Source organism: Malaclemys terrapin, chromosome 3 (genome assembly GCF_027887155.1).
Source record: "Malaclemys terrapin pileata isolate rMalTer1 chromosome 3, rMalTer1.hap1, whole genome shotgun sequence".
Classification (NCBI taxonomy): Eukaryota; Metazoa; Chordata; order Testudines; family Emydidae; genus Malaclemys; species Malaclemys terrapin.
The window spans coordinates 59,739,017-59,761,921 of NC_071507.1; the positions used below are offsets into that span (position 1 = coordinate 59,739,017).

The 22,905-nt window shown below is 40.1% G+C and overlaps 1 protein-coding gene across 4 annotated transcripts in view; it reads left to right on the forward strand.

The window, feature by feature from the left end:
* The window catches only part of KIF6 (kinesin family member 6), a 271,652-nt gene that overhangs the window by 201,849 nt on the left and 46,898 nt on the right, over positions 1–22,905 (forward strand). The window lies entirely within an intron of this gene.

Genomic DNA, 22,905 nt, shown 5'->3' on the forward strand with positions numbered 1-22,905 from the left:
GCTATTAATATCCTGTTTGGGGATTGCTGAGACTTCAGTCTCTTTTCATCCACCTGGCATATGAAACATCTGAAGAAAATCTTTTTTTTTTTTAATCTCTGGTTAGTAATAGTGTCTCTGAAGGCAACTTAATCAAGACACAGCAAGTGAATGTGACAAACAAGGAAGGAGTTGAGCATAATGAAAATAAGCTTACACAGCTACATGATTGCACAGCTCAGTGGTGTGTGATGGTACCAAATCATCTCCCCTTTTAAAAAACTTAATAAAATCAGCTATTCCTAACTGCCACGTTAACCTACCCATTATTGTATGGCTGAGTTTTTGTAGATGTCACAAGAGAAGTAAGTCTTTGAAGGGTGATAGAATTGTGGTCTTAAAGTTTTGCTCCTGGAAGTTGTGGAAGAAAGCATGGAAACTTGTTGGAGAACAGGCAAATATGCCTTTGAGGCTGGCATAGTTATCACAACAGAGGGGTGACACAAAAAACTGTGTTACGATACATGCTGTGCTTCATGAAGAGAGACTCAGAGTCAAATCCCAATCCTGTAAGAGTTAATGGGAGTCCAGTCCAAAATGCCTAAAGGTCCTATTCTTATCTTGCTGTATTCATGTAACTTTCTTGTGGGAGCATCAAGGTAGAGAAGAGTAATTTCCTGCATATATTCACCCTATGTCACCCTGGATGTGTCAAAAAAAAAAAAAAAAAAAACCCTGCGCATGTACCAGAATAACTGTCCACTGGAGGTGGGAAAAAGGGAAGGGTGCTATACTGATATAACTCTACCTCTATAGGTATAGTTATTATACCTGTATAACTCTATTGGTATAACTGATAAAATTTTCCTGTGTAGATAAGGCCTTAACGAAGATTAAAACAATCAGATTTCTCAAGACAGAGATGTTGCAAAACACCATTGAGGCAATGTGTGGAGTTACAGTTGAAGAAGTCAATTTTGAGCATTTTTTAACCTCACTTGCCAGTATAAATTACACACTTTGAGAAAGAACTAATTACTTAGGCAACAGAATCCCAAGGAAGATTGTAGGAATGTTGTATGAATGGCTATGTCAATATTATATGGATTTAAATAATTGCAGAAAATTATGTGTGAGCCAAAAGCATTTTTAACTTTGTAGTGGAAGGGCATATAAATTCACAAAGGGTGAAATTCATCCTCTGTTGAGGGACAATACAATGCCTATGCACCATTGAACTCCTGACATTAAGTGGGACTTAAATGGAGTGTAGTCTTGCGCTGGCTTTCTCCACAGAAATGAATTTCACCCAAAGCGCCTTACTGCTTTCTAGAAGCTCATTATTAGTATTATTATTTATTGATTGCCTGGTAATGTAAAAGTCAAAACACTAGCTCACTGGACATAAATTGTTCTAGCCATTTAGGAAGTGAGAATGCAAGCAGGAAAGAATTGTCCAGTTTTGGAATGCATATCCAGTCTCTAGCACAGGATTCTGAAATGCATTTTGTTTTAATGAAATAAACATTGAAACTTCATAGCTGCTGATTAGTGTAATTCGCTGTTCTAGTTTGCTTCCAGAAAGTCTCAAGTACTTTTCCAGTCTTATATCTGATTTATATGTTCAATGAATTTTATTGGAAGTGACTAGTGCATAACAAAAATTGTAAAATTAGGATTAAAAGAGTACTGGGAAACTCAAAAAGAAAAAAAAAGTTACATTCCAGAGGCAACCCTAGATCAAATGAGAAGCAAGCAATTCACAAGTAAATGAATCCAGTATGAAGATTTAATGAACAGATAACTCCACTAAAAATACCACTACACAGTGTTTCCTCCTTCAGGTAGTATAGTATGAATTGTTATCTCTAGCCGAGACTTGTAAATTCCATGGAACAAATCCTGAAGTTCTTACTTAAGCAAAACACCCATTGAGGTTGGCAGGAGTTCTGCTTAATTAAGGATTGAATAAAAACTCTGAAAAGACTTCTGCATTTGGCCCCATGATTGCTATTTCAATTGGTAATAAGCAGCAAACATTAGGTTTATTAATACAGCAACAAAAATTAAAAACTTATTTTGTGAAACATACATATTGCACTGAATTTGCATTCTGATAACTGCAATCTATCTGCATGTCTTCCCCGGCTGTAAAAGCTTGGATGGGAATCTGTAGGTCATTCAGACACCCTCACAGCTTTCATGTGATTAGGAGGAGGCAATGCAGATCCCCTGATCTCAGTTCAGTTAAACCACAGTTTGTCACAAGTGTGTTTCTAGTCATGGCTGCTTTCCTGCAAAATTCCATTTGCCAACAGGGCCTGGTTGTTGAACCATATTCAGGCTTTGATCAGGATTTACCCTGAAGAGTTGCCACAGGGATTCTGTGATCTTCAATTTGAAGCTTGCCTCTTTGAAATCATAAAAGTAAACAAAGGCCCCAATCCTTCAAATACATTAACACACATGCTTAATTTTACAAACATGAGTACTCCCATTGATTTAAATGGGACTACTAATGTATATAAAATTAAACGTGTGTAAGTGTTTGCAGGTTTGGGGCCTTCAGTCTCTATTTGTTGAACTGTGCCCCCTGCTTGCCGGCAATGGGGTGCAATAGCATTGTTTCCTTTTGCCACCATGCAGATAAATAATATGATCACAGTTTTGGTGGTGTTACTGCATTTCTCCCCTCTCTCTTCTCCCATCCCAAAACAAGCAAAGGGGAAATTCAGTCAGCAAAGCAACACACTTAACATTTCTTAAGGCAGAAGGAGAACCCTGTCTTTGTTTGTCACCGAGGTGCTAGCACAATTGCATGAGGGTACAGTAAATTCCTCATCCCTGCTCTCATTTCCCTCTCTCCTTTTCCCCTGACTTCATCCTTTTTGTTAGTATGTTTGTTCCTTATGGAGACCACAATCGTCCGTTTCTCTATAAAATACTTATGCTATGGACAGTGGTATAATAATCCATAAACACTGGGAAAAACTGACTACTTCTGAGTTGCGGGGGTTCATTATTTATTTCATTGACTTTATAGTGCCTATCATATGCGTTTGTCATTCTGTACAATTTAAAATGATGGTTAAATTAAACTATTCCTAAGGGGCCAAGCAGTCAGTCACTAAGGATAGTTTGGTCTCCATGTTCATTTAATTATTGGCCTTTCTGCTGAGACTGTTAAGAAGAGTGGCAATTGGAGCCAATTGTGACAGTATTTTTTATTATGTGAACATCTGTCCACAAGCAACTGGACTCAACCCACCAAATTCATTTCACATAGACCACCAGATAGCTTTCCGATAGCAATCTCTTTTACTTACAGTCATCCTGAGTTGTACTTATGTTGATGGTCTGGAGGGCAAAGGCTCCCAAGCTACACAAAACATTGAGGACCTCATCCAACTCCCACTGAAGTTAATTTCAGTGGAAATTTGACTGGGACCAGTGGTTCTCAACCTATTTACCATTATGTGGGCAGCATCCGATACTACCTGTGTGGCCCTGAGGATGTCAGATGGGCCGCAGCTTTGTACTGATTGGGCGCAAGTGGCCCGTGGGCCACAGGTTAAGAATCATTGGACTGGGACCTTAGATACTCTGGTGATAAATATCATAAATAAGGCCAGATCCCCTCTTCCTTTTTTTCTTTCATTTATTTAATATGAAATATTTCCATCCTTGGTCTTTTAAAACTGATCAGAAAAGACTGATCATTAAAAGGTCACCTAGATCAGCTTTCTAGTGAGATTAAATTTGCATTTCTAGAGTAAAACAACTATGTTAATATTTTGATCACATGTACAGCAGATTTGCTGTCATTTTAGGGCCTTTATCTAACGCCATATACAATCTTGCACTAATACTGTTATCCAGAGCCATAATGAAAGAGAGGAAGGTTAGGACTCTAGACTGGGACTCTAGATTCAACTCCTAGCTCAGCCACAGACTTGATACATGATTTTGGGCAAGTCCCTTGATCTCTCTGTGCCTCAGTTTCCATCCGTAAAATGAGAATAATAATCCTTCTTTTCTTCTACACTTTGTCTGCCTTGCCCATTTAGATTGTAAACTCTTCCAGGAAATGGTTTTGTCTCTTCCTTTGTGTTTGTACAGCATCTAGCACAATAAGGCTTTCATTCCGACTGGTGGGCTCTAGTAATATAGAGAAGTAATAACAGTACCATGGTTTCACTGTGCAGCAAAGGCAGGAGTAAACAGTGTAATAAACTTGCTTACAAAATTATGCCATACAGTCTAAATGTGGTTCTAGTTAGCAAACTTCCAGCACTATTATAAATGGCCTTCATAATCGTGCAGAGTCAAAACACCAGAAGGTAAAAACTGTCCTTTTATGGGCTGGGTGTTAAAACTATTAATTTCTAATTTATATATGGGAGGGCCATTGGGTCAGTGACCTTATTGATGAGAAGGATACAGGACAGAGAGTCCAGTGGTAAAGGTGGAAAACTGAAGTTTCTGAGTTGTAAGATCAGTATTTTCCAGAAACTTCCTAATACTCCAGATTCAGCAAAGTTGGTGCTCGCTAATGGTAAGGCAGGTTTTCCCTCATGGCGGTGGTCTTTTCCCTAGCATGCAAGCAAATTTTCAGCCATAGGAAGACATGCCATGTTGTTATTAGGTGTTGTTCTGCAGTGTTCTGTGTAGAGGCAGTGGTCCTTGAAGAAGGAGCTGTGTGAGCATCAGGGGAGTTTGCTGTCTGCTTTGGTCTCTGGTTAGAATCAGGGCCGGCTCCAGGCACCAGCGAAAGAAGCATGTCTGGGTCTTCGGCAGCACTTTGGCGGCAGCTCAAGCGCTCCGCTTTAGTCTTCGGTCGGAATTCGGCAGCAGGTCCTTCACTCCATCTCTTCCTCTTCGGCGGCAACTCAATCGGGGTTTGTTTGTTTTTTCCTTTTTTTTTCTTCGCCGCTTGGGGCAGCAAAAAAGCTGGAGCCGGCCCTGGTTAGAATCAATCCTTGATATAGAATGGCTCTCTGGGAACCTGGCGTTAGTGTAGAACTGAGATTTTTGAAAGAAGAGATTGACTGCATGCTGTTTGATCAGCTCTGTTTGAGGACTGGTGTGTATGCATAAATAAAGCAAGTTACACTTGGAGTATACCCAGACTGTGCATCACTGATGTCTCCTCCACTGGGGAAGCTAACCTGCAAGGTCCCAGATGTCTGCTACTACTTGACAGAGGGATGACACTGGTGTCAGAACAGAATACTGGTGTCAGAAGAAGGGGCAATGATAGCATATGTTACCATACATAATCTGAGATAAGCAATGTGATGTTTGCTCTTCTGGACTGTCACTTTTGACTAACATAATCAAGCATATTATCCCTGAGAAATCTCCTACTATCTGAGAAAAACAAAAGAAACCAATAGGCTACGGGAGCAAATAGTCCCAGATGTAATTTCTCACCTGGGAGTTTATTCAACATGGCCTAGTGCCTGGAAGCCCCAGTCTGCTTCTGATCCCTAGGCTAGTTTCAAAGTCATTTTGTAATAAACCAGACATGTTTATGTGTCCATCAAAAATAGCAGTAGCTAGTTAGAGTTGAATGGCAGACAATCTTCAGATTTTTTTCTCATTACTTCCTTGGCCTGGTAGTTTCAACGTAATGTTGGAAAAAATATAGTTCAGTGTGTATTTGTTTTGTATAACATTTCTAAGTGCCATTCCCTTGTGATTGCAGTTTTGAAATCTAGCTCTAAAATGTTACATCCTGATATTTGAAATGATAGGATTAAAAACAAAGGAACTTGGGCCGACATAGTTATAGCACTATGTGGTGTGAAAAATCCATACCCCTAAGCACTGTAGCTATGCCCAACTTAACCCCCAGGGTAGCTAGGTCGACGTGAAGAATGCTTTCTCCTACCTAGCTACAGTTGCTTGGGGAGTTGGAGTTCCTACAGTTACAGAAAAACCCCTTCTTTTGTTGAAGTCTGCATTCCTGTTACAGGGTTATAGCAGCAAAACTACTGCACCATAGCTATGCTACTATAGTCTTCATCATGTAAACAAGCCCTGAATTTTTGCTGATTTTATTTCTTAATCACCTTGTCATTAGCTGAAGTTTGCTATTCATTAGAAATCTAAATTACCTCTCATTGCAGGATACTAACTATTTTTCGATTTGTTACTACTCTTTAAATTTTAATTTATTCTCCCCTTTGTGTATCTCTCTTTCCATTAGGGGAGTATCACTCATCATTCACCATGACCTGTTGTATTAGAGAGTTTCTTTCTGTTCCTAATGATGTTTCAGTTGTGATTTTTTGAGGCAGAACTTAAATAAAACTTCTCCAGAGCCCTGCAGAGCACCATATGGAAAAGCTCCAAATTGACCCCATAGCTTTTGAAATTTATCTCTTCTTATTCAGGTGGTGTGGCCCACAACAGGCTTGATACTACCAATTTATTTCATGTAGGTCAGCAGCCTTTGGTTACTACCAGCTCACACTCCCTGGTGATTCAATGCAAGTGTCATAATAATAAATTTATTGTCCATTTCCAGTGTGCAGAGCCTGGGTTTGGGGGAGTTGCTTGTTTGTTTTTTAGTTATATTTATCTCACTGTGTGGAAATTTATGCCTAGAATTCCATGTAAAGTACATTGCAAAGTAGCTCAGAAGCAGTATTACATGTGGGAACAGTGCTGGAATTGTGAGATTACACTCAATTAGCATCTTTATTCTTAGCAACCTGTGGGGCTATTATAATGAAATAATGTTGCTATCCCCAGATAAATGGCTATATTTAGAAAACTAATAGTAAGCAGAACAACAAGAAAATGGGGAAAACAGACAAGAAAATCGACTCTGTTGGTGTGTAAAGTACTGTTCCACCCTTCTCAAACCAGGAGAGAACTTCAGCACTTGTTCTTGTTTCTTTTAATAACCATACACATTGTGGGCCAGATTATTGGCTCTGCTCTACCCCATTGTGCCATTCAGGTGATGCAAAGGGAAGCAGACTGACCTCAAGCCCCAACCTGGAGATTCCCCCTGTACGGGGATCTCCCCAGCAGACATAGTCTCCTTCCATGCCTCCTACCTTGCATGGTTGCAGGGGGCATGTTTTGAAGGGGTGTCAGAGCAAATAGAAGGAGAAGTCTGGGTGCAATGTGCTCCATCAGTCCCCAGCTGGCATATGGTCCATTATTCTAGCCCACACCCAGGGATGGGGCTAGTTACAGAATCAGTGAACCATAGCAGGCTTTCTGACAACCCTTTCCCCTTTTCTGCTGTTCCTAATGGAAGCTGGATGCAGCAGCAAATCTGGCCTGGTGTGGAAAGTCTTAAGAGCAGTGTACAGAAAGTCTAGAATATTTGGGCCCACTTTGGCCAGTGTAAGTCCTCCAGATTTCAGTGGGAGATGTACCTTCCTGTGCTAAGGCAGAATGTGGTCTGTTGGTTGATTATAGCTTACAGTAAAGTAATTTAAAAATACAAACTTTTACAACTTCTTTCTGACATTTATAGAAATGGCAACTCACGTTGGGGACAGCATGCGTGCTGTATGCAATCTTTTAATTAGAAAAAATCATTTGCCAGATAAATTATTCAGCAAAAATAGCAAAATTAATTTAATAATGTATCCAACTAGCTCTACTGTACTTTAAAGAGGAGCCTTATTAAATTAATAGAGCATTGAATTGAATTTCCCATCCCAGCCTAAGATTTTTAATACTTGTTTCAGATTTGAGTTAGAATATCACTTCACGTCTGAGCTACAATCTGATCATAAAAAGAAGCATCTTTGCTTTCTTTTTATTAAAAATGATTATCCATTCTTGCAAACAAAAATGTTTTTTTGGGGAAAAAATAGGCTCAGTAGAAACAACAGTGAACAAATTTTGCTTTTAGTTATACTAGTGTAAACCAAGGTGACTTTACCAACATCATTGAAAAAACAATGAACTTGGACCAAGACCTTTTAGTAATGGAAAATTTTCTGGTCACAGGCTACCTGCAGAATAAAAGACAGGAAAAGTGAAGACAAGGTGGGTGAGGTAATATCTTTTATTGGACCAACTTCTGTTGGTGAAAGAGACAAGCTCTTCTTCAGGGTTGAGCTCTATGTAGATTGAAAACTTGTCTCTTTCACCAACAGAAGCTGGTCCTGTAAAATATATTATCTCACTCACCTTTTCTGTCTAATATCCTGGGACCAGCATGACTACAACGCTGCAAACGGAAAAAGTGAAGTCCTTCGTGCATTTTATCACTGTGTTTTGCTGCTTTATCAGGTTAAAATCAAGTTCTTGTGTGTTTAATCTAGTACATTTTTCTCTTGGGGGCGAAGATGCTAAGTGATGATTAAGAGCTAACACAATGGGAGGCACAGCAAAGGATCTATCACATTTCTATAGGTTAATTTACATTGTGTTGTTTGTTTTTTAAAATCTGCAACAGTGTCTTACATAGGAATTTTTCCTTTTTCCATTTTTTGCATGCCTTTACTGAGAGCTGGACGACTTACATTGATTATTTTTGTCTTAGTTCCGGGCCTAGCATAAATCATAGGGCTTGATTCTCCACCCCATTTACACCAGCTTTGCACTAATATAACTCGTTTCACCAGTGAGACTTCAAGAGTGCGGAATCTGGCCCACAGACATTAGAGATGTTAGCTTCCTGTCGCTCTCTGTCAGAGAGGGATTGTTCCCTATCATGCACATAGTCTTATAGAGTTATGTGACTCATTTGCTGATCTGGCAGCATTCACACAACTGTTGTAGTAAAATATAACATTGTCCATTTTCTAATTTGATTACTTTTTTAATCAGGTAGGATTAGTGGTGTCCACACAGCTGTTTTTGTATGTTACAGCAGTAGAGCAGTCTACAAAAGTGATCTATCTACTGTATTAGGGGCACTTCTTACAGCACTCAAGTATCAGAGGGGTAGCCGTGTTAGTCTGAATCTGTAAAAAGCAACAGAGGGTCCTGTGGCACCTTTAAGACTAACAGAAGTACTGGGAGCATAAGCTTTCGTGGGTAAGAACCTCACTTCTTCAGATGCAAGACTTGCATCTGAAGAAGTGAGGTTCTTACCCACGAAAGCTTATGCTCCCAGTACTTCTGTTAGTCTCAAAGGTGCCACAGGACCCTCTGTTGCTTCTTACAGCACTGTATATTTAAGGTTGAATAGAGCTTTCTGCTTAGAGCTGATCAAATCAAAGTGCCCTAAAATCCATATGCATAGTCAGATTGGCTTGAAAATTGCTGTTCTGCCTGAGGAGCCAGGGTAGACTTAGCAGATACCCTATTTGACAAAGTATATGTCATGTATCTACTTTTCAAAGGACCCTGTTTCAGATTTCACCAGGATGCTAATATGCATGTAACCCTCAAAAAGACACTTCTCAAGGGTTCAGTGTGTATTGGTACAGTAGAACCTCAGCGTTATGAACACCAGAGTTACAAACTGATCCATCAACCAAAGCCTCATTTGGAACCAGAAGTACACAATCAGGCAGCAGCAGAGACCAAAAAAAAAAAAAAAAAAGCAAATACAATACACTATTGTGTTAAATGTAACCTACTAAAAAAATAAAGGAAAAGTTTCAAAAAGAAACTTTGACAGGGTAAGGAAACTGTTTCTGTGCTTGTATCATTTAAATTAAGATGGTTAAAAGCAGCATTTTTCTTCTGCCTAGTAAAGTTTCAAAGCTGTATTAAGTCAATGTTCAATTGTAAACTTTTGAAAGAACCACCATAACGTTTTGTTCAGAGTTACGAACAACCTCCATTCACGAGGTGTTCGTAACTCTGAGGTTCTACCGTAAATGGAAAAAGTGCAGGAATAGAAAAACATGCCACCCTTGCACCTTTAATCCTACCTGGATTAGTCTCCCAAATATACTGGGGATGCGTCGGGAGGGAGGTGAGGGGAGTGTAGAGTCATGTGCCCCCCTACAATTTTAAATCAAGTTGGTTGAAAGTAAAGTGTATTGCAATAAGGGCCTGGAACTTTTTAGTAATTTTCTACTGGGCAGCTACTGGCCAGAAAGAACAGCACAAGATGAAACTAGACTGCAAGCAAGTACACAGATAAAATAATGGCACAAAGCCCCACACGCAGTGTTTTAACAAAAACTTGCCTTTCTGTCTGGTTTGGTTTTGGATGTGGTTACAGTCAACTCAGAATATGAATTGAGATCAATATAACATTACCAGAAATTTGGTCAGAAAAAGAAAATACCTTTATATTAACCTGTGTATGAATTGTTTCCCTATTCATGTATGTATGGTGCTTTTTCAGTTATGGCCATTTGAAAAAAAATGAGAAGCACAAACCTCTGCCAGTTCCTCTTAATTTATTTCCTTACTGTACCTCCTTACATTATTTCCTAAGAATTAGTGAAGATGCAAACTGCATTGGGTCATGTCTAGAAGCATCCAGCACATTAAAGACTAGCCTGCAGTATCAGCATTAAGATGGGATTGGTTTATAGGGTATCCATATGGCATTGGTTTGCAACTACAGTAATGGGCCAGCTCTTTATTTAATTCATGGACAAATAGATGCGATAAACAACTGAGCAACAACTTCCAGATGTGCATCAGTTCCCTGAATACCCTCCAACATATGAGAGGAAGATAGGTACGCTTACAGTTTGAGCATGCAAAGTAATTTAGGGCTTTGAGGTGGCAGGGTGAGACCCCAATCTGTGTTAAGACAGCAAGTGAGGTCCAAGGGTATGCTCCCACAAGACACTTCTAAAACAATAACCTCAAAATATGCATTTTCTTGCACTCTAGAAAGCACACTTTCAAATTTGGACACTAAAAAAAGGTCTATGTTTGTTAACATCTCTAAGCTGGAGTGGGAGTTCAGAGGGCACTGGGAAACTAGTACAGTTAATAAGGCGCCTGAAAATCTCTGTGATTAGTTATGCTCAGTGCCTCATTTATTCCGTGACTCTGCAGCCATGGAATTTGCTGTGGAATTCACCATTTGTAATAGGATTGCGCTTCAAAATCTGAGTGTTCATTTAGGTCCTGTCTAGACTAAGAAAAGAGGTCATATTTTAAAATGCGTTGCTTAAAGCATGTTAACTAACACATTTTTAAAGACTAGTGTGGGCAGGATTTAACACCTTTAAAAATGTGTTAGTTGGTCACGGTCAATCCTATGGCAGAGCCTCCAAGGGACTTCTTTAAATTGTACTCAGTTGTCCACAGCCCCAAGGGGCTGTTCTGAGAGGTGGGGGATTACCAGAGTATAGGGGTGCTTTGGCCAAGCAGAAGTAGTGTTGAGGCACTACACCAACTCTATGCCGTCAAGAGAATTCTCACTACAGAGGGACTCCTCTTAGAAATATTTATTCCATTTTGTGCCCCTTTGCCACCACAATAGCAGTGCAAATGGAATATATGGGGTCAAAGATCTGAACCAGAAAATCTGAGTTATAGAAAGGCAGAATTATTTACCTGATCCACATTATGGGCTGTTGAGTTAGAATTTAGTCTATGACCCAGAGACCTTGGTTTTCATTCTGAGTTTGACACTTATTTACTGTGAGCCATAACTGAGGCCAGATTTAAAAGAAAAACCAAAAAACATCACAGCAAATTGTGTCAGCTCTTTTGCAAATCTGACCAGAAGTGTCACACTGAGAGTTACTGAATGCTGAGCAGTTTTCAAAATCTGCCCCATGTATAAGGATCTAATGAGAGCTGGGAGGTTTTGGAAATCTGGCCCCAGCTGCTGTTCTTGTATAATGCAATAGTACTACTGACATGCCATGAAATAATGTAAGAATAATAAAAATTAATATAACAATGAACAAAGCATAAAACAAAATGAAATTCTGCAACAACATTTTGAAATTCCAACACAACATTTTAAAATTACAAAACAAAACAAAGTAAAACTTTTTGGAAATTCCATTGCATAGGAAATTTCTAAAATAAATTTTTGCTGCAATTCAGAACAAAAACAAATTTTGAAAAGTCAAAATTTCCTGCAAAACAGAAATTCCAATTTTTGATCAGCTCCGGTTACATGTGCAATTTCAATTTCAACATTTCCAGACTTTTCATGCTGAAGCCTGCAATCTTCACATTCTCTAATGTAATCTTTTTATGGACTGTCTGACTAAGCATAAGAGAAACTTCAAATGTTGCAATAAAGATTCAAAAGAAGCCAAAAAAAAAAAAAAAAAGCCTTTGCCCCCAATATTTCTAAAATTACAGAGTGCTCATTTCTTTATTGATCTGGTGGTGTGTGCAGTAAGTCAAAGCTTTATTTGTCTGTGATATTTTGGAACACAGCTCCCTTCAGATTTCTGGAAAGATCTGAAGGAACATTATTAAAGACAAAAAATGTTACAGTAGATTTTCACCTTGCATAAATATTATCCTCCATTAGAAGGGAAATTCCTAAAGAGGTTCCAGATCCTAGATGTAGAAGATGACAAGAGGAGTACATAGTTCTGTAATTCAGCTGAGATTGTACAAGTTTGGTATTGTATTTAAACTACTACCCATCCATGCTGAAAACATTCCCATTTAATAGCACCTTCCTCTGTGAGGGGCTCTCTGACTTCATTATTGAGTTATACAAGCATTTAATAACAGGCCTGCTCAAAATGGAAGCTGAAAGAAAACTTGGCGGAGTATTTTGTTTTCACACTAGTTACTAGTTAATTACATGTAATTTGAGAAGAGATCTATACCTCTTAAATTAGCAGCATTTTCATGCAAGAAGCTTTTCCCCTGCTTCAGATTATTCTTCTTCATTTGGCTTTTATTTTTCTGTTTGTCTTCTCCATTCCCTTCCATGCCTTTTGAGTCCTGTCACAAGGCTGGAGTTTTCTGTTACTGTTCCATCCCTTTTCCATACCTCGGATGGTACATGTGTCCAAAAACAGAGGCCAAAACCAACAGATTTATCTCAGCCCTAATGACAGCGAGCTGCATGCTGAGTGAATTCTTAAATTCCCCAAAACTACTTTTTTGCCAAAACATGTGAAGTTGCAGCATTCAACATTTTATTGGGACTGTTATCTCCAAATGAAGAATGAATCCACTGGAAAAAATGATTTGGTATCAGCTGCAGGGCTATTTTTAGCTGCTTGTTTGGTGAGACTTCAGAAAACATAATTAGCCATATGGAGAGAGATGCTCGCCAAGTCTTAAATTCAGTTTTTGCAAACCACATTTAAAAGCTACCTTGTCTGCAAGTTTATATTATTGGGATCAGGAGACGTGTTTCTGTGAGAGCATGTGATTCTTCATTGTTCTTCGGGTAAATATTTGTGTTTGTGACGGTTATAGAACTGGCAGTACTAGAGGCTGAAATCTTCTGTTTATTTATAGGAAAAGGTTTGTACAGGCAACAGTACTGGAATTGTCCCCTAATTCTGTCACTAATGAACTTTCAGACTTGCCTTAGGATAACCTGTGTTCTAGGGCAGTTATAAGTAGAACTGGTCAGAATTTTTTTTTTCACTGAAAATTTAAGTGAAAACAAAAGAGAGATCAGTTTCATCAAAACTTTTCCACACAAAATTTCAGCTTTGTATTGAAAACCAAGAATTCTCACTTGAAACCCAAAAGTTTATTTTGGGAAAATCAAAACAAAATATCTAGTTTTTACTCAGATTGATCCAAACTGAAATATTTCAGTTTGTCAAACCAAATCAAAATGCTTCGTTTCAGATCAGCTTAACACCTGAGCCATTGGACTGCCTCATGGGAATTGAACTTTGGGTGCCTAATGCCACCATTTTTCCCTACAGGCGAGGCTCCCTGGCCAGACTACAACTCACATGATACACTTCAATTTCCCCTCAAAATTTTCTGCTGGTTGGAGATAAGTTAAATTTTTGCTATTTGAGAAGTCACATACTGTTTTGGGTCCCTGGAACCAAACGAATTCCACTCTTCCTCTTGCTGTCAATGAGCCATAGAAGAGAATGAAAACTCCTGTGTCTGCTAGGAGAATGGAGAGGATGCTATCATTATTATTACAGAAATGAAGATCAGATCAGACCATTAGGGGACCTGCCCTACTTAAGTGTCCTTTTCTACCACCTTGATGGGAAGGAGAGAGCAAAGTAAGTGTTACCACAACTATGGCTGGAACTGTTTGAACCCTTTGAAAATAATTTGAAAAGATTTATAAAGTTTTGAGTGTCTGAAAATCAAATACACCACCATTCTCAGGCCCTGACTTCTGAAAAGGATTGAGTTTGAACAAACCAGCCTTTCTTATGCTCAAATGTTGTAAATCCATAGGCAATGTTTAGTTTTAGATGATTTTGCTGAAACTGTAGTTTGAGTATTGGCCATACCCTGTGACTTACCCTGTGTGATTTTCCTGGCAGATATGGTTCAGACTTTACATTCAACAGTAAATGGCAGCCTGAGAACATACACTGATATCCAGATACAGTAGGAAAGTTCACCCCAAAGCCTTGATGGATGATTCACCAACACAAACCATGTTTTAACAAATCACACCTGGTTGGCAATGACAGGTCATATTCAAACCCAGGTTGATTTTGAACTCTCTTGCAGCTAGAGTTGAACATTTAGCACAGCCCTAAGCTCAGGCCGAATGAGAGGGAAACAAATGAAGTTGTGGCAACCCAGTTTCAAACAGCTGCCACCAGGCATGATCTCTGCAGCTTTTATGCAACTGTTCAGGGTGTGTGACGAAAGGTAGCACCAGCTTGTGCAGTACAGAATCAGGATGGCAGAGTCTGCAAGATCAGTTGTATCAATTATTAGAGGGTCATTTGAAGACACTCCTCAATTGTCCACTGCCTCTTGCCCCTCTTCTGCTTGAAGTGGGGCAGGAAGTTCAGATAGAGCAACCTTCCTACAACCAACAAGAGATTTGGATTGCAGTCCCTAAACTGAAGTCTGGGAGGGCACCAGGAGGTTGTAACATCACCCCTGAGTTGCTGCAGAGAGGTGAGAGTACTGTAGTACCATGGCTGCATAGACTGTTCCAGACTATCTAGCACATGAACGTCATCCCTGATGACTGGAAGAAGGGTGTTGTTCTGTCTCTGTTCAGAAAGGGCAATAAGGCTGTGTGTAACAACTGTAGCGGTATTGTACTGATGTCAGTCCCAGGGAAAGCCTTTGATTCCATGTGAATGACTCGAATCAGCGATGCACTTTGTGGTAAAGGCTGGATACTCAGCATGGCTTTAGACCTGCTCATTCCACTGCCAACCAGCTCTTTACCTGCAGATAGCTTTTTGAGAAAATGGCTTGCTATGAGGCTTTGAATCTAAAGAACCAAATGTGATGGGTTGGATCACAGAAACCCACTTGGGACTGCCACCTGATGTGCTGAGACTACCTCTAAACCTGTTTTCCCTGGCAGCTTGGGACTTAAGTGCTCTGCCTGGTTGTGCCAGACACGCTAGCCTGCTACAAACACAGACCCAGGTCTGAACTGTGTCCCCCACAAGTTGCAGGCTTAACTGAAAACAGCTTAAGAAGTGCTCCTGTCTCTAGCACTCAGATGCCCAACTCCCAATGGGGTCCAAACCCCAAATAAATCTGTTTTATTCTGTATAAAGCTTATACAAGGTAAACTCATAAATTGTTTGCCCTCTATAACACTGATAGAGAGACATGCACAGCTGTTCGTTCCCCCCCCCACCCCCCCCGTTATTAATACATACTCTGGGTTAATTAATAAATAAAAAGTGATTTTATTAAATACAAAAAGTAGGATTTAAGTGGTTCCAAGTAATAAGAGACAGAACAAAGTAAATTACCACGCAAAATAAAATAAAACATGCAGGTCTAAGCCTAATACAGTAAAAATGAAATGCTGGTAAATCTCACTCTCAGAGATGTTCCAATAAGCCTCTTTTACAGACTAGACTTCCTCCTAGTCTGGGTCCAGCAATCACTCACAGCCCTGTAGTTACTGTCCTTTGTTCCAGTTTCTTTCAGGCATCTCCTTGAGGTGCAGAGGCTATCTTTTGTGCCAGCTGAAGACAAAATGGAGGGATTTTCCAGGGGCATATATAATCTCTCTCTTGTGGGTGGAAACCCCTCTCTCCCCCTGGGTAGAATCCAGCTACAAAATGGAGTTTGGGAATCACATGGGCAAGTCACATGTCCATGCATGACTCAGTTTTCTAAAGGACTTTCCCAGGAAAGCACAGATGTGGATTGGCATCTATCAAGGTTCTTTGTTAGCCAAGTAGTCCCAGTTACTTGAATAACCCCTTCACACTACGTTGACCAAATCTGCCTTAGGTGCTTTCTACAGCAATCACTTTAAATACAAGCATAGAGCCAACACTCATAACGTCAGATATAAAAACGATATGTGCATACAAATAGGATGAATACATGCAGAAGAACATAACATTTGCAAAGATATGTTACATGGCATATCTAGCATAAAGCATATTCCAGTTATGTCATATTTACACTCATAAGCATATTTCTATAAAGCATTATGGGGTGCAACATCACACCAAGGTTATGCCAACTTTATTGAATGGGAGAGAAATGTGAAGGCTGAAGAACAATAGATGGAAGCTTTCAATTCTCGCCAGCTTGCCATCTTAGTCAGCTATTCCATATTAAGTGGCAGGACAAAACCAGCAATAATAATGTCCATAGCCAAACCCACCAACCACCTCAATCAGAACTGTATCCGTTTTGGAAGCTTTCTTGGTACTGACATATTATTAGGATGAAAGACCAATATATTATGCCTGTTTACCAAAGAATGCTATTAAATGGCAAGTGATTGCCAAAAGCTTCAGTGGTGTGATAAGATGACGCATGTTGGACATAGCCTGAATAACCAGACAGACCACCTTAAGGACCTAGCTAGAGATCAATCCACATGGTGCTTGTTCTGGAAGGAGTCTACATCTCTTTGGGATTTGCCTTGATGATTATGACAAGGCGGGAGAGAATACTGCCAGGTGGAAAAAAGAAACAGGAGGCCAAGATGGGTACTTTTGGCACCAGAAAAAGTGAAACAAGCAGATTGGGATAGAAAGAGATGAATTTGGTAACTCATTTTTTAACTAAACGAAAAGGTACAGTAAGTTAAGGAATAGGTGTTCTACAGTGCTTGGCACAGCGTAGACCTCAACCGATTGGGGTCTCTGGGCACTACTCTAATACAAGTAATACAATAATAAAGTGGAGGCAAGAGTTTCTTTCCCCATATGGCAAACTGTACCCAAACCAAGAGCTCAGAGGGATGGTCAGTCCAATGACAAGAATACTCAATTTCTCACAGTCCCTATCCTCTTTTTTATTGGTTAGAAAATCTGATCTTCAAACTGGCATGCCCGAGTGAATATAAACTATGCATCCTGCTCCTCCATTGTTAATCCCGGATAGTCTTTTAAACAGCTGGCTCTGGGTCTGTCAAGCTCCAGGACATGGATAAACAGGAAAAATGCAAGCATTTATATGAACAATATTTATAATTAAAGATCTTGGGCTCAGTCCTTGGCTGCTGTTCCACCCTGCTCTGTGTTGCTAGAAAGCTGCCATAAAGAAGTAGCAAAAGATTCCCCTTAACATAGGAATCATTGTGTGTTGTGAAGTCAATGTAGACATCACTGCACCACCTCACCCCAGACCTCTATGCAGGGGTCATATCAGAGGTGGACAAGAGGTGTACTAAGGTTGGGAGGGAGTGAGGCAAAGCATATGGCACTCTGCCAGATCCTTGGCTGGCACAAGAGATGGTTGCAGCCAGAATAACTTAGAGCAACTCTAAGGCTGCTCTAAGTTAGGGTATGCCTACACAGTAGCTGCGATGTGTAATTCTCAGTTTAGATAGACTTACGCATGCACTCGCTCTGCTTGTGCTATAGGGTGACCATACATCCCATTTTGGCCGGGACACTCCCTTTTTTAAAGCTGTCCCTGCCTTCCTGACTTTTTTGGCAAAAGTGGGCATTTGTCCCATTTGCTCTTGCCAACTGATCAAGAGCCAACTGGCAAGAGTAAACGGGACAAATGCCCACTTTTGTCAAAAAAAGTGGAGTGTTGTGTGGAGGAACATGCGGGGGGTGAGGGGAGATGCCAGTCTTGTGCAGGGGGGAGGTTGGGCTGGAAGGGGTGTAAGGAAGGGTTCCACTGTGGGAGGGTTCGGCAGGGTTTGAGCAACCAGCAACAGCCTCAAGTGGGGGTCAAACAGGGTTCGAGTGACCAGCGACAACCTTGAGTGGGGGCCTGGCAGGGTTTGAGTGACCCGTGAGTAGTGACAGCCTCGAGCGGATGTGACGGGGGGAGCCCAGCAGGGTTCAAATGATCACTGACAGCCTCGAGTGGGGGGCCAGCAGCTGGGGCCAGCCCCACAGGGATGGGAGGTTGGGGCCAGCCCCGTGGGGAGGGGGCACTGGCACCAGCCCCAGAGAGGCGGGGCTTGGGCCAGCCCCACATGATGTCCCATTTTTCCTTTGGGAAATCTGGTCACCCTATCGTGCTAGCATGCTAAAAATAGCAGTGTGACAGTGGAGGCTTGGGCTAGCCACTGGAGTACATATCCAGGGGGTTGGGAGGGATTGTACTCAGGCAACTAGCCTGAGCCACTGCCAGTGCAGCTGCGACTACACTGCTAGTTTTAGGCATTAGCTGTTGTGTAGACATACTCTTAGACAGAGAGCTTCTTCGGCCTCTGGCCAACTCAAGATTGGTGATGCAGCAAGGTGGTTTAAATCCACCTCAAGCCGCGTACCATCCTCCCCCATCAGTGCTGAAAGTAAACTCAAGACACCTGAGGATTGAGCTCCTTGGCTGCAATTCAAAAACCCATTCTCTGATGTCTTGTACTTGCATTTATTTGTATTGATTTCAGGCTGTCTTCTGCCAATTTGATCTCTTCTTCATTGATTTGCTTGCTTGTTTGTCTCACTTTTTCAATTGACCTCATTGTCACTCCCTTGGTGGCTCTTTAAGGTAGTGCACAGCAGTTTGAATCTCTCTAGTCTGTTTTCAGCAAAGTCAGAGAGTAATTACTGTGCTAAAACCACAAATCAGACATAGGAGTTTGTTTCCTCTTTAATTCCCATTCTAAGCAGGACTTTTTATTTTTGCTGATGAGCAGTATATTCAAATAGTTTTAAAAGACCTTATTCATGTTGTGACAATGGAATTATCATTCCTAATCTATGAGTTACCCTTGAGAAAGGAATACATAGGGCTCTTGTAGGGTGACCAGATGTCCCGATTTTATAGGGATAGTCCCAATATTCAGGGCTTTGTCTTACATAGGTGCCTATTACCCTCTACCCCCATTTTGATTTTTCACACTCGCTATCTGGTCACCCTAGGCTCTTCAGATTACATCAGGACAGCAATTAAATCTATACACATCCACAGTTGTCTTCCAGAAACATTTGGATTTAAGGCATTGCTTTGAGTTAATCATATTATAACACGTTAGTCAGATCGTATTATAAATTGTTGCATATGTACTGCCTTGCTCAAAACAGTGTGATCAACATCACCTAATAGGACACAATACAGAGCATATGAGTACTTAAAGCAGTAAAAATTAATTTTTAAAAGCAATTATTTGTTTAATCACATTTCATTGAGAAGTGTCTCCAACGGAGTTGTATTTTAAGGATTTCAAAGCACAAAAGATGTTTGTCTTGAACAATCATTTAACTGAATCTTTATCCATAACAACCAGTTCACTGTGATCTGCTCTCTCTAGTTAAATCAGTATTGAAAATAGCAGCTTATTTGATTGAGGGTTTGGGTTTCGGGGGGAGGAGGGTTGTTTTGGTGGTTTTTGCATTTCTTTCCATTAATCTGCTTCTCAATACTCAAAGATCTATATTTGTCTGGTAATTTTAAGAAGAGTATTTAGTACAGGAAGAGCCTGGGGCCCTTATCAAATTTGGAAAGACACTTGCAAAAAAGGGACCAATCCTATATCCCTTGTCTACTGAAAACTTCCATTGGCACTGAACATCAAAGTGTGGTCCTGCCCCCAGCGGCTTCATGTGGAGTTTTGAGCTCACAAGTGCTGCTAACTGTCTGAGGGCTTGTCTACACTGGACAGTTGTTCTACTTTACCTATACCAGTATAGTTAGTGTGGTACAACCTCTTCAGTGTGAATGCAGTTCTAAAGGTGCTTTATACTAATATAGTTATTCCCATATGAGAAGGGGAATATCTATATTAGTAGAAGACAAGGTCTGCTCTTGAAAGGCTTTTCCCATATAGCTATACTGGTATAATATACTGGCAAAGCCTCCTTGTGTGGATTCGCTTACACGAGCAAAAATGCACTTTCCAGACCCCTCCTGAGTGAAACAAGCTATACCAGCAAATGCACAGTTTTGCGGGGATAAATGTGTCTACACTATGGGCTTTTGCTGGCGCAAATCTGCCAGTCACCAGTCATACCCACATCACACTCCTCACTGAAATAGCTATCCAGGCAGAAGTTTGTAATGTTGACCTTGTCTAAGTCATGTTAATACAAGTATAGCTAGGGCTTTTACTGGTATAAGTATTTCAGTGAAAAAAAATCACAGCTTTTACCAACATAGTTATACCAGTAAAACTATTAAATGTAGACCAAACCCAACTAACATAAACACTCCTTTCTGTTCAGCTCTGGGACAAGTCAGCAATTTGTATTTTTCAACAAAAATTTCAAAATTTGATGCTTAGTTCAAAAGAGTTATTAGTATCTTTAAAACTTATTCAAAGTATCCATTACGTATTATACAATCAAATGTACTACAAACTTTTATCACTGTGATCAGTTGAGGATGGTGGGAGTGGAGTACTGCTAGCTACCATTCTTCCTTTCTAAATAAATGTTAAAATATCTTTTTTTTAACTATTCCCTTCCCTAGAATCACCACACGTTTGCATCCCTGTGGATTGATGACCTTTCTGCTTATAGATTGGTTAGAAAACACTGAAAAAAGTAAAGCTTTACACTGTACAACAATGTAGGAGTCTGACTCCACGGTCTCTCTTGTTCACACAAGGCATGGGAAGATGTATTTGAAATCCCAAGAAACGTATAGGGTATGTCTACACTGCAACCACACTAGCTTTAATTTAGTTAGCTTGGGTCTCAGAGCAGTGAAACTGTGGCAGCATGGACTCCAGCATGGCCACCTGAGTAATTACCAGGGTTCTGGGAGGTTAGTGCAGTCCACTCTGAAACCCATGCTGCCATGGCTTCACTGTTTTGGTATCCAAACTAGCTAGATTAAAGCTAGCTTGGCTATGTCTCACGAGCTGCAATCGCACCCTGTGACATTCCCACAGAATATATGTTATGGGTTGGCTGTTATAATCTAAAATATTGCATATGGTGCATACTGTAATAAGACTATTAAATGCTTAAGAATTATTATGGTAACTCTCTGAAACATTTAACTTCTTATGGTTGACTGATTCCCGAGCAATGGAGCTACCTGGTGCTAAAGATCTTTGACGTTTTAGGTTTTCCTCCTTCTCTAAAACACTCCTCTTATACAGATGACATCTTTAATGGCTTAATTTGCAGTGGTTAGCATAGCATATATGCGCATATTTACAAAGAATTGCTTTTAAATTTTAAAGATAAATTTTATCTTGAAATAGATGCACTCATACTAGACATTATGGTCAGCATGGAAAAGCTAAATCCATCCTCAAGTTGGCATTTTCCTTTTCCCCGTATCCAGAGGTACAGCTCAGTAAAGTACATGTTCAAATCTCTGCCTAGAAATTGTTTTAATTTGAAATCTTGGGAAAACAGAAAATCCCTCCTGTTCTCAAAACACACATACTGGCTGAAGTTGCATTTTTTTTAATTGGTTAAACTTTTATCAATGAATAATCGTTATTCATCCAGCAATCTAATTATGGTTTGAAATAATTGTTGCACTAAACCAGTGTCACAGGATCAAAGGGTACTTGATAACAGAATTGTGAAGAGAACAGGAGTACTTGTGGCACCTTAGAGACTAACAAATTTATTTGAGCATAAACTTTCATGGGCTACAGCCCACTTCATCTGATGCATGTAGTGGAAAATACAGTAGGAAGATATATATACACACACACAGAGAACATGAAACAATGGGTGTTACCATGCACACTATAAGGAGAGTGATCAGTTAAGGTGAGCTATTATCAGCAGCAGAGAAAAATAATAGCTCACCTTAACTGATCACTCTCCTTATAGTATGAATGGTAACACCTATTGTTTCATGTTCTCTGTGTGTGTGTATATATATCTTCCTACTGTATTTTCCACTACATGCATCCAATGAAGTGGGCTGTAGCCCATGAAAGCTTATGCTCAAATAAAATTTGTTAGTCTCTAAGGTGCCACAAGTACTCCTGTTCTTTTTGCAGATACAGACTAACACGGCTGCTACTCTGAGAACTGTGAAGGAGAATCGTATAGGGCATGGGAACATAGGGGTAATGAGATAATGAAATTAAGAAAGGGAAAACTCTAACTGTGAATATGTGACATCTTGATAGTGCAATGTATAAAGGGGTGGAAGTTGTGGAAACTTTATCAGATGGGACATTTAACATTGGTCCAAACAAAATATGAGAAACCAATGGGGAACCAGTTCAGCACTGGCAGAGAGATGGACTGACCTAAGAGCTCTTTTCCATCTCTAGCATCTCTAAGAATGTTTGGATGAATATTTGGAATTCTCTATCTACCTTCTTAGGTCTTCTCTTGTATTTAGTAGCAGGAGACCATTATCCTGTGACGGTGCTTGACTTCATTGACAGAAGATAGCTTAAGTTCCTGTGTTTCTCATTGAACAAAGTTACATTTTAGGATATATGGGACCGAAATATACCTGCTCCAGTTTAGCTACAGTAGATAAGTCGGGGAAGGCTTGGCAGGGGCACGTCCTATCCTGTGGAGCAATGTAATTTGGCTGGCCTCATGGGAAATTTCA